The sequence below is a fragment of the Martes martes genome, assembly GCF_963455335.1.
Source record: "Martes martes genome assembly, chromosome: 6".
NCBI lineage: Eukaryota > Metazoa > Chordata > Mammalia > Carnivora > Mustelidae > Martes > Martes martes.
Window position 1 is genome coordinate 15,277,448 of NC_137893.1, and position 10,862 is coordinate 15,288,309.

Consider the following 10,862-nt stretch of genomic DNA (forward strand, 5'->3'; position numbering starts at 1 on the left):
AATAAAATCTTTAAAGAAAAAAAACAAAAAAAAACAAAATATTCTTCCCACACATTTTTTTAGTTTCACACATACTTTGGGAAAATGAAAAAATGGCAAGAACAAAGAACTTGACTTTTATGTGCTTACCATCTTGAATTGATAAACATTTTTAAAAAGCAAAGTCCTTTTGGGGCACCTGGGTAGAGCAGTCGGTTAAGTGTCCAACTGTTGGGTTTTGGTTCAGGCCGTGGGTTTGAGCATGCTTGAGTCTCTCCCTCTCCCCGCCAGCCCATGTTCTAAAATAAATCTTTAAAAAGTAAATTCCTTATCTTCATTTTTAGGCATAACCCCACTTGTCCCATATGCTTCCCACCACCATGAATTTAAATGTTGCTTTTTTAATATATTATAGTTAAATGGGGGGTTAGATACATCCACCCCCCCCACAGTTGAAGATCTGTGTATCTTTGACTCCTCCAAAACTTAATAGCCTATTGACCAAAAGCCTTACCAATAAGTCAATTAACACATTTGTTATATTTTTTACTGTATTCTTACAATAAGGCAAGGTAGAGAAAAGATTTGAGAAAACCTATTTATATACTGTATGTACTGTATTTATGGCTAGAATCCACCCGCATATAAATGGAACTGTGAAGTTCAATGAAACCTGTTATTCAAGGTTTCTATCTATGAATACAGTATCACTGTTCTAAATTGAGATACTTAAATTTTGCAACTTTAAGTGCCACACAGGATTTCCCCTAGAGAATGCACATCTATCTATATACCTTTATTATTTTTAAATACTTCTTTGTTCTAATAGTGCAAAGGTGAACATCCTGCTACGATTTCCAGCACACTGCAAGGAGTTCTCGAGAACTGTCTGCTATATCCCAAGACTTCCCAAGGAACATGTGGGCATGGAGTTCAAGGAACGCTTTTCTAGATGCTCAAGTTCACAGAAGCGCTTACATAAAGCTGCTGTGCCTGTAGACGCACCTGCAGTCAATGCACAAGGGCTAGTCTCTTTACCTATCTTCCCTTCTCACCCATCTTCAATTTTGGTTTGGTCCACTGTATTTAAAAACCTATAAATATACTTAACCTACATTTAGAAATCTGGTTCTGGTTCTGGTTGGGAAGCCAACCAGAATACAATTTGAAATACTGGTCAATGAAGCTTTCTAGTTTAATGGGAACCATATAATCCCCCACCTCTTAAGAGGGGCATTTCCAATAAAGCTTTACTCCTAGTGCAATATACACAATTTGCTGTTTGGGTCAACTGTGTGTTAATTACAATTTTAACAACAAAATATGAACATTTGGTGTCTTACGGTCATGGCAAAATCTAACATTTCAACTTATATATAAATATGCTGCAAAGAACATAAGGATGATCAGTAAGAACTCTAAGCATAAAAATTTATTAGGTAAACATTTTGTGGGGGAAATTAACAGTTTTTCAAGAAGAAAAAAGGAACAGTGTTGGGGCGCCTGGGTGGCTCGGGGTTAAGCCTCTGCCTTCCGCTTGGGTCATGATCTCAGAGTCCTGGGATCCCAGCCCCACATTGGGCTCTCTGCTCAGCAGGGAGCCTGCTTCCCCCTCTCCCTCTGCCTGCTTCTCTGCCTACTTGTGATCTCTCTTTCCCCATCAAATAAATAAATAAAATCTTCAGAAAAAAATAGGAACAGTGTTAAATTTGAATTGTTTATTTTTATTAAAGCAATCATGGTAGACACCAACTCATTACAGCACTACATTCCACTAGATACACTAAAGACAGATACAATTCATCAGAAATTGCATTTTTCAACTAAAATTTATGATAAAAGCTTCAACTTAAGTTATAGGAAAGAGGTTTCTTTTTAAGTTATGTAAAAGAAGAAAGATGTTCATGATCACAACTTCTATAACATCAAAATGACCAAGAAATCCTACCAGAAGACAGAGGGGAGCCTAAGTTTAAGTACATTCATCAGTGGCCCTGGAAGCACTCCTCAAAGTGGTATCCAGTTTCTGTCACTCATGTGAGTACAGTGATTAAGACCAATCTGGACATGAATTCCTCACCACCGCTACTAGCTGTATCACCTTGGGCCGTGACTGAACCTCTCTGGGTCTGTTTCTTCATCTGTAAAACAGGTTTAACAGTACACAAGTTCACAGAGTTGCTGTGAGGATTAATGGAATTAACATGGGAAACTCTGAGTTTATTGTTGCTACAAGCCATCTGAGTAAAAATCCATAGGATTCTGAGATTAAATGGAGGCTGAATCAAACCAGGACCCCCCCCCCACTCAACTTTGAATCCAACTGGGAAACATCATGGGAGACTTAAAAAGATCGACGTTAGCAAATCCTGCACCTAAATGGGTGGAGCAGTTCACTTAAAGTACTATTTCCACTCTATAAAATGAGTTGGCTATTCAGTGTAAGCCCAAAACGGCTTTTAAATTCAACACATTTTTCATGTACCAGGCAGCCGCCACTGGCATTCTGGGGTGCCTTCCCACATATCCACAGCAGTCAGAAGCAGGAATGTTTTTTACATATAAAATCAATATATTGTTTCTAGAATCAGAAACATTTTTTTGCCAAAACTTAATCATACTCACCTAGTTTTAACTATTCTCCGGTCTATCACTTAGAGCAGCCTGTCCTAAGTGCTGTGCTATGGCCAGCCCCACCAGCGAACACCTGGGTGTCCGTGATTTATACAGAGTCCTGTGTTTTGCAATCAGGATTTATGAGGCAGCAACTAAAGAATGTTTCTTACAACTCTCCAAGAGATTCCCATGCTCACCAAACTGAGTCCTGTTAACTGTTTACTGGCTTCTCCTCACTTTACAGAGACACTTTCAGTCATTCACGAGCACCCTCTTGCTCCATTTAATGTACTAAGTACTAAACCACCTCAGGTGACTGAATTCTCTTTCTTTCCCCAACCCAACCTCCTCACGCTCTCCTCTCCCTGCCTTTACAAAGTGCGTGTGTGGGGCCGTGCGGGGAGTGATAAAGATGAGTAGAGGAAGTTTTTCCAAAAACCTCAAATCTACTAACTTTCAATTCTCTCCGCTGCTTATGAATCGCCACTTTTTAAAGATTTAAAGTCACTATTCCAAATTCCCTTTCCTCATGGGAGCTTTCCTCCAGGGCTTAACAAAACGGGATTTTTTTAAAAGGCCACATTTTTAAACTCCTTCTGCACAATCTGAAACAGAGATTTAAATGTTCTTTAGAAACAAAATGTTTCAGGGTACCTGGACAGCTCAGTTAGGTGTCCAACTCTTGGTTTCTGCTCAGGTCCTAACCTCATGTTGTGGGACAGAGCCCTGTGTCAGACTCCATGCTCAGCAGGAGTCTGCCTGGATACTCTCCCTCTGCCTTTTTCCCTGGCTTGTGCTTGCGCACTTTCTCAGATAAATAAATCTTTTTTAAAAACTTAAAAACAGGGGTGCCTGGGTGGCTCAGTGGATTAAAGCCTCTGCGTTCGGCTCAGATCATGGTCTCAGGGTCCTGGGATTGAGCCCCGCATTGGGCTCTCTGCTCGGCGGGGAGCCTACTCCACCCCACCCCCCACCCCCGCCTACTTGTGATCTCTGTCTGCCAAATAAATAAATAAATAAATAGATCTTTTTAAAAATAAAAATTTAAAAATAGGGATGCCTGGGTGGCTCAGTTGGTTAAGTGTCTGCCTTCAGCTCAGGTCATGACCTCAGGCTTCTGGGATCGATTCTCACGTTGGGCTTCCTGCTCAGTTGAAAACCCGCTTCTCCCTCTCCCTCCACCTGCCGCTCCCCCTGCCTGTGCTCGCGTGCTTGCTGACAATAAATCTTAAAAAATAAAAAATAAAAATTTTAAGATTTAAAAATAAAAGCAAAACATTTCAACATGTCCTAGACTGTTATGATAAAATAGGCTGGGAAGCATACAGAACTGTAAAGCCTACTCACAGAGATACTCATTCTTTCACGCAATACAACAAATAAGTAGTTAGGATGTGTTATTCTGGACTGCAAGCTACAGTGGCAGAATGACAGAAAGGGCTCCTCCTTTCATAAAGCTTACATTCAAATGAAGACAGGAGGAAAACAAACAACTAATCTGCTTAAAGACAGAAATGCTCTACAAAGAAATCTATAGAATTGGTAGAGGGGTGGTATGAAAAAAACCAGAAGAGTGAACACAATAGTTAAATAAACTAAAGAACCTAAAATTTATATAAGATTTAGACAGCACTATTTGAATTGAAAAGCCCAAAACAGGCAAGATCCTGGTTAAGTATGAACTGGACTTTTAATATCCAACTGGACTTTTAATATCCATGAGTCCTAGAAACTTGCTTACCAATACCATATTTTTTGAATACTAATATAAAAGCATGTAGAAGACTGCTTCTTGAATTCATCCCATGAAGACTTACAGATGGCAACAAACTAGCAAAAAACGATGTAATTCCAGTCAAATCTCAGCCACCAGACCCTGGTCTTTAAATGCAGAGTATTGATCTTAATCTAAAAAGCCTCATGTGGTTTGGGCTCTGGTTACCTTAGAGATTTCTGACTCTGAGCACTCTTGATGGCAAGATTAGTCTGAATACTTGTCCTATGGGGCACTAAAGAAATCTGATGAACTAGAATCCTTGAATTTTATGTGGCCCTTTCAGATCCTGGGTTTCCTGGCACTGAGGGGTTTCCTGCAGCAGCCAGATTTCCAGTGCTGGGCTGGAGAGGCCTGCGCAAATCAGCCAGCTGGTTATCCTATCTTCAGACCACATTTTAGAAATCAGTGTTTAGACAGACAACTTTTTCAAATGAAGACACTGCTGCCACTCCACAGATCTTTAATATGGGTAAACTACCAAAAATGGGAATCTCCCTTATGATCGATCATTTTCATAAAGAAAAACAAGTCAGTATCATACATAGACACACAGATATAAGGAAAAGTAGTTTTTTCTTATAAATCATCACTGATTTCACTTTCAAAGATAAAAATTCCAAGTCAAGTACAATTCTATAAGCAAAATTCCAGGTGCAGATTTCTTTTTTTAAGAACTATTTCTAAATTAAAATAAATGTCTTAAAAAATCAGTTGTGACTACTGAAACACGTTACTACTTGGAGGAGTCCTTCACCCAACTTGGCTGAGAAAAGCAGCCAGTCTCAAAAGGGTATATATTGCACGACTCCATTTATATAACATGATAAAAGAGACAAACAGATAATGAAGAACAAACCAGTAGCTGCCTGCAGGGATGAGGGTGGATGGAGGTTAAGTTTATAAAATGACAGCATGAGAGTTTTTGAAAGTGGGAGAACTGATCTGTATTCTAATTGGGACGGTGGTTACACAAATATTTATCTAAGTTCAAAGAACTAAACACCAAAAGAAGAAAAAATTGGGACAGCTGGGTGGCTCGGTCGGTTAAGCAGCTGCCTTTGGCTCAGGTCACGATCCCAGAGTCCTGGGAGGGCTTCTCCCTCTGCCTACTACTCCCCCTGCTTTTACTCTCTCTGGCAAGTGAATAATCAAATCTTTTTAAAGATTCACTGTATAATTTTTAAAATTTACTTAAATAATCAGTGACTTTTTTCAAAAATATATTAATAATCTTATCATGTACTGAGGTATTATGTTAAGCCCCCTTACATTTATTTTATATGCACACAAATCTGTAAGTTTATTTATATAATATATTTATATATATAAAATAATAAATGATAGTGTCCTCCCCTACTGGACTGTAAGCATCTTAAAAATATTAAGTATAATGAAAAACTGAGGCTTCACAAGTGAAGTATATGCCCAAAGCCAAACAATTTAAGGTACAGAGAACACGATTCCAACTTAGATTTGACTCCAATGCCTATATTCTTCACTAATGTAAATATCCTATACTCTCTCCCCTCTGTTCATAAATACCAACCACTCTGCCTCTTCCAATGTCAGAAAGCTATTGTTTACTCATTCTATTCCTAACTCGATGCATTACCCTAACGTGAAAATCTCTGATGAGCAAAACATGATTCTAGAGCAGCAAGATCCAACAGAACCTTCTGCAATAATATAAATGTTCTATACCTGTGCCGCCCAACATAGCAGCCTATACCCACATGTGGCTAGCGTGACATTAATTTGCATAGCCACATGTGGTTAGTAGTGACTGGACAGCACACTTCTAGAGAAATAATATAAAAAGTACATGCCACAGAAAAAAGTAAGTTATCAAAATAGGAAGGCAACTCAACAATGAAACAACTCAAGGTAGATGTATAATGAAGGAGTAAGGCTGAAAAATGCAGAACCACTTGGGGCGCCTGGGTGGCTCAGTTGTTTAAGAGTCCGACTCTTGATTTCAGCTCAGGTCATTACCTGAGGATCATGAGATCGAGCCCCACATCGGGCTCTGAGCTCAGTATAGAGTCTGTCTCTCTCCCTCTGCTCGTTCTTACTCTCTCTCAAATAAATAAATAAAATCTTAAAAAAAAAATGAAATGCACAACCACCAAACATGTCACAAAACTGTCTATTTTTCACACACCTATTCACCCTTCAAGATTCAGTGTAAACACCAAGTTCATTTATACTACCACTACACTTTGAGTATGTGTAGTGTAGAACTGCATATTAAATAGGAGACTGCCTTCTTCCCACTGGACTTTGAGCATCTTAAGAATAGGTATTAACATATACAGCACCAGCACCTCCCACCTATATCCAGAAGCTTTCCACAATAATAAGCATTTTTTCATTCAGTTCTAGTGGGAAAAATTATCTTCTCAGGTCCTTCAACTACAAATTCAATTCAATTCTGCAAGCACTTGAGTACCAGCAACACACAGAAAAGGGAAGTCCCTGTAAAGAACTGAGAGAGGGGATAGGAGATACAAGATATGGGCAGACAACAAAAAGAGCGATCACGTAAGTGTGTGCTGTAGGGCAGACCAGCACCTGTCAGGAATCCTGATGGTAAGAGAAGATGGAAAGCAGCTTAAGAACAAAGCAGCCATTATCAATTCTGCAATAGCAAAGGTGTAAGATAATTTACTGTATCCCCAATCTATTACTCAGGAAAGTCTACCGGATTTAAAAGAAAAAAATCAAGGAAAGCCTTCAAGATTTATCCTGGCTCCACTCACACTACCCATGTCAGGGTCCCATCCTACTTCTTATACCACAAAGCCAAAACTATTCTCAGAACAAATCTTACTAGATCCAAAGTTTCCATGACAATCTCAGAGCAGAAAGTGGAATCATTTTCTTTCATACACAAACCCTGATTATCTTTAACATCCTTTAGGTCCCCAAAATGTGCTATCTGGAAGAGTTACACAGTACAGTCTCGAAGTCTATATATGCAGCATCTGGAGCTAACAGTAAGTAACATAGTTTGAATTAACTTCCTAAGTTAATTCCTAATTTTGTTTCCTCTAAAAATCAATAGGGAGGGGGTGCCCTATGAGGAGTCTGCAAATTCATAGACATCAAGGCATTATCTGTAGGTCAAGTAAGTTGAAAGTATTACTATCATGTAGAAGTTTGCAAAACAGTAGACTAGGAAACAACAGTTCTATACTAGAACTTCTTCAGATTTTTAAAAATCACCAGCGAGTTTTCACATCTTCATCAGTACACAGATTGTTCACAACAAAAATCAGAGAAAAATCCGTTTAGTTTTCCTAGACTGAACGGCCATGGGCTGGTTAATTACTTAACTTCTTTGAGCCTCCCATCTCAAATTTAAGATTGTGGGCTTGAGACTAGATGCCCTCAGAGGAAAAACTGACTTAATTAACTAAGATAATTACTTACAGATTGACTTCAACAAGACTTCTGGTTCAATCCTAATTCACCCATAAACAAGAAAAATACAACACTATGGTAGTTATTAAAAAAATGTCATAAATTCTCTGATACTCCACCGTTCAAGACATATGAGCTTAATTCCTATGCCCTTGGCTACAGGCTGGACTTAAGTGACTTTCTTTTAACTAACAGCATGTGGCAGTGGTGTTGCTTCCTCCTTGCTCTAGCCTGGATCATTTGCCCTCAGGGAAACAAACTACCACCATGTTGTCAGGACACTCAAGCAGTCTGTTAGAGAGCTGAGACCAGCAGATTGCCAGCATTAACCTGCCAGAGTGTGAGCCACCTGGAAAGCAAATCCTCTAAGCCCAGTCAACATCTTGACTGTAACCTCCTGAAAGACCCTGACCCAGAACCACCAAGGTAACCGAGTCCAGATTCCTGACCCAAGATAAGCAAATGTTTATTATTTTAAGCCATGAAGTGTTGGGGTAATTTGTAATAGCAAGAAAGGTAATCTGCCAGTGTTTTTCAAAAAGTGGACCTTGATTCATTTGTGACTGATGAAATCAATTTAAACCACCACAATCAGGCTTAAGTTAGAAAGAAATAATTATATAACTCAAAACAACAAGTACTATTTCTTGAAAACTGTTAAATCTTATATATTGTGTAAACCAGATAGCATTTAATACATGTATATCTTAGAATTATAACCAAAAAGGTATGAAACCCAAAAGCCAACCCTAATAGGATTAAAACAAACAGTTCCCTAAAGTATAAGGAATCCTTTAGGGAATATGGACTGAGCAATAACGAACTATAAAATAAGCATTTCCTATACACTTTATAACCAAACCAATGAAATGTAAGACACTCTCAAAAATACATCTTTTCTGACTTACATTTTAAACTTCATGTAAAACACAGAAGGCGTGGTAGACTTAAACATGTAAAAACATGTCATTTTCCTAATTTAAGAGGTCAGCCAGGAGGACATCCTTATAAAATTATGTACTGAAAAAGCTGCTCTGGGATCTACCCACATCTATTATTTCCTCTACCACTTTTACTATCAGTGTTAAAGGAAATTCCATCTTCCACTTCAGCCCACATGCACGACAAATTTTTGCCAAAAGAAAAAAAAGGTAAGTACAGTACTATTAAATTGCTTTCTGCCCAATGTCCCAATGCCCAATGTCCAAGTCTCACGGAAATTATCCTCTTCAGAACACAAGCAAGTGCATACTTTTCTTATTTCAGCACAACATGCATCAAAACTTTCATCAGCATATGACTGTAGAATATTTATGCATAATTCAACTTTTGATGAATCCACTTAGATTATTTGCTTACACTGTGATTTTCTTTTAAGTAAATGTGTGAAACTATTTTTGAACTCCTAATTTACCAAATTCATTTTCAAAATACCAAAATAAATCAGTGCATAAGCACTAAACAGATGATTTAACTTCTTATTTTTCTCATTACTGAACTCACGGCATTTGTGGCTCTCCCACAACCAGACTGACAGCTTTCCTTGTCCCAATCCTGAGGTACACGACTAGTTCTTCTTTGCAATGACTATTTTCTCCCCAGCCTTTGCATCTGTATCCACCTAAGTATTTCCACTTCAGCAAATTGTAGAAAGCACACAGAACTGGTACAGAATTCCTTATAATGCTATTATTTTGTGATGGTGACTAAAAATCAAAATAATTTGCATACTTGGCAAAATTTAAGTACACATGCCTAAGTCTTGAGAAAACTGGCAGCAAAGCAGCCCTGTTCTCAAGAGCAGCAGCTCCTGAAGACAAGACCAGGATGCTCCTGGCAGCACTTTCTCTAAGAATGAGATCCAGAGTTTCAGGAATAACCCTGGTTCATTTCTGTACAACTACCTAAGAGTACTGGGAAACTATTCACCGGTCTTAAGAATAAGCAGTTACTTTGAGACTCAAGGCCAATACTCTAGACACAATGGCTAAAACTAACCCAAAACTTTAACATCAGTTTTGGCCACTTTTTCCTTTAGTTTCCCTCAAGTCAGTTCACTCTCCACGTAAGCAGTCCATCAGACCATAAACCTGAAAGTTCACAGTCAAGGTCTAAAAGAATTAAGAACCCAAAGATCTCTAACTACGTCTACCAATCAGAGTCAATTTAGTTTCCCAGGAAGATGAAACAGACTTCAAGTGCAGAGCCAATCCAAGGAAACTGGCATGCCTGTCTGAAGGCCAACTTTGATGTGTTAGTGACAGCACACTAGAAATACTTCTATCAGGGTCAGAATTTAGTTTTGCAGGTAGACATTTAACCACTCAAGTCATTTATCTAGTTATCAAAGAATAAGAAAGTTCAAGGAAGTACGTATGATACCTATTATTCACTTTTGGACCACTAAAGTTACACAGCTGCTTATTTTGTCTTCGAAGAAGGAATTAGTCATCAGTAGCCCTGGGTAAAACTAGATAACTAAATCAAACTCACATTTTTAGGAGGGAACACTTATGTATGTCAAATTAACTGTCTTAAGTTATTAATCTTGCCTTAAATATTTTGGGAAATATATGCCAAAGCTCTGTGCTAAAGTCTGGCCCTGTAAACCAAAATGAGTTCAACATCAAACTAAGGAACTTGTAACTAAATTGCTTACTTTAAAACCAAAGAGAATCCTGGAACCTGCTACCTCCATTTCCTTAATAATCAAGCCATATTCTTTTTAAGTCTCCAAAATCCTGAATTATGTAAAATACAGAAATCATTAAACCCAGTTCTCAAAAAATTAAGTTGTACTTGCAAAGATATAAAATTCTAGCAAAATGGAAACAACACAAAAATAAACTTTAAAATGTTAATAATGACCACCAGAGAATCCTAGTCCCCTGCTCGCCATGTAACCTGTTTCTGGACTTCCAAATATAACAGAATGGCCAACTCTAAATCCAATCTAACAGTCCCTCAGAGACAACTTAACAGGAAAGTAAATTGTGCTTAGGTAACAAACATGCTTTGCAAACTGATTTTCTTTTTTTTTTGGACCAACGCCTCATAAACTAAACCA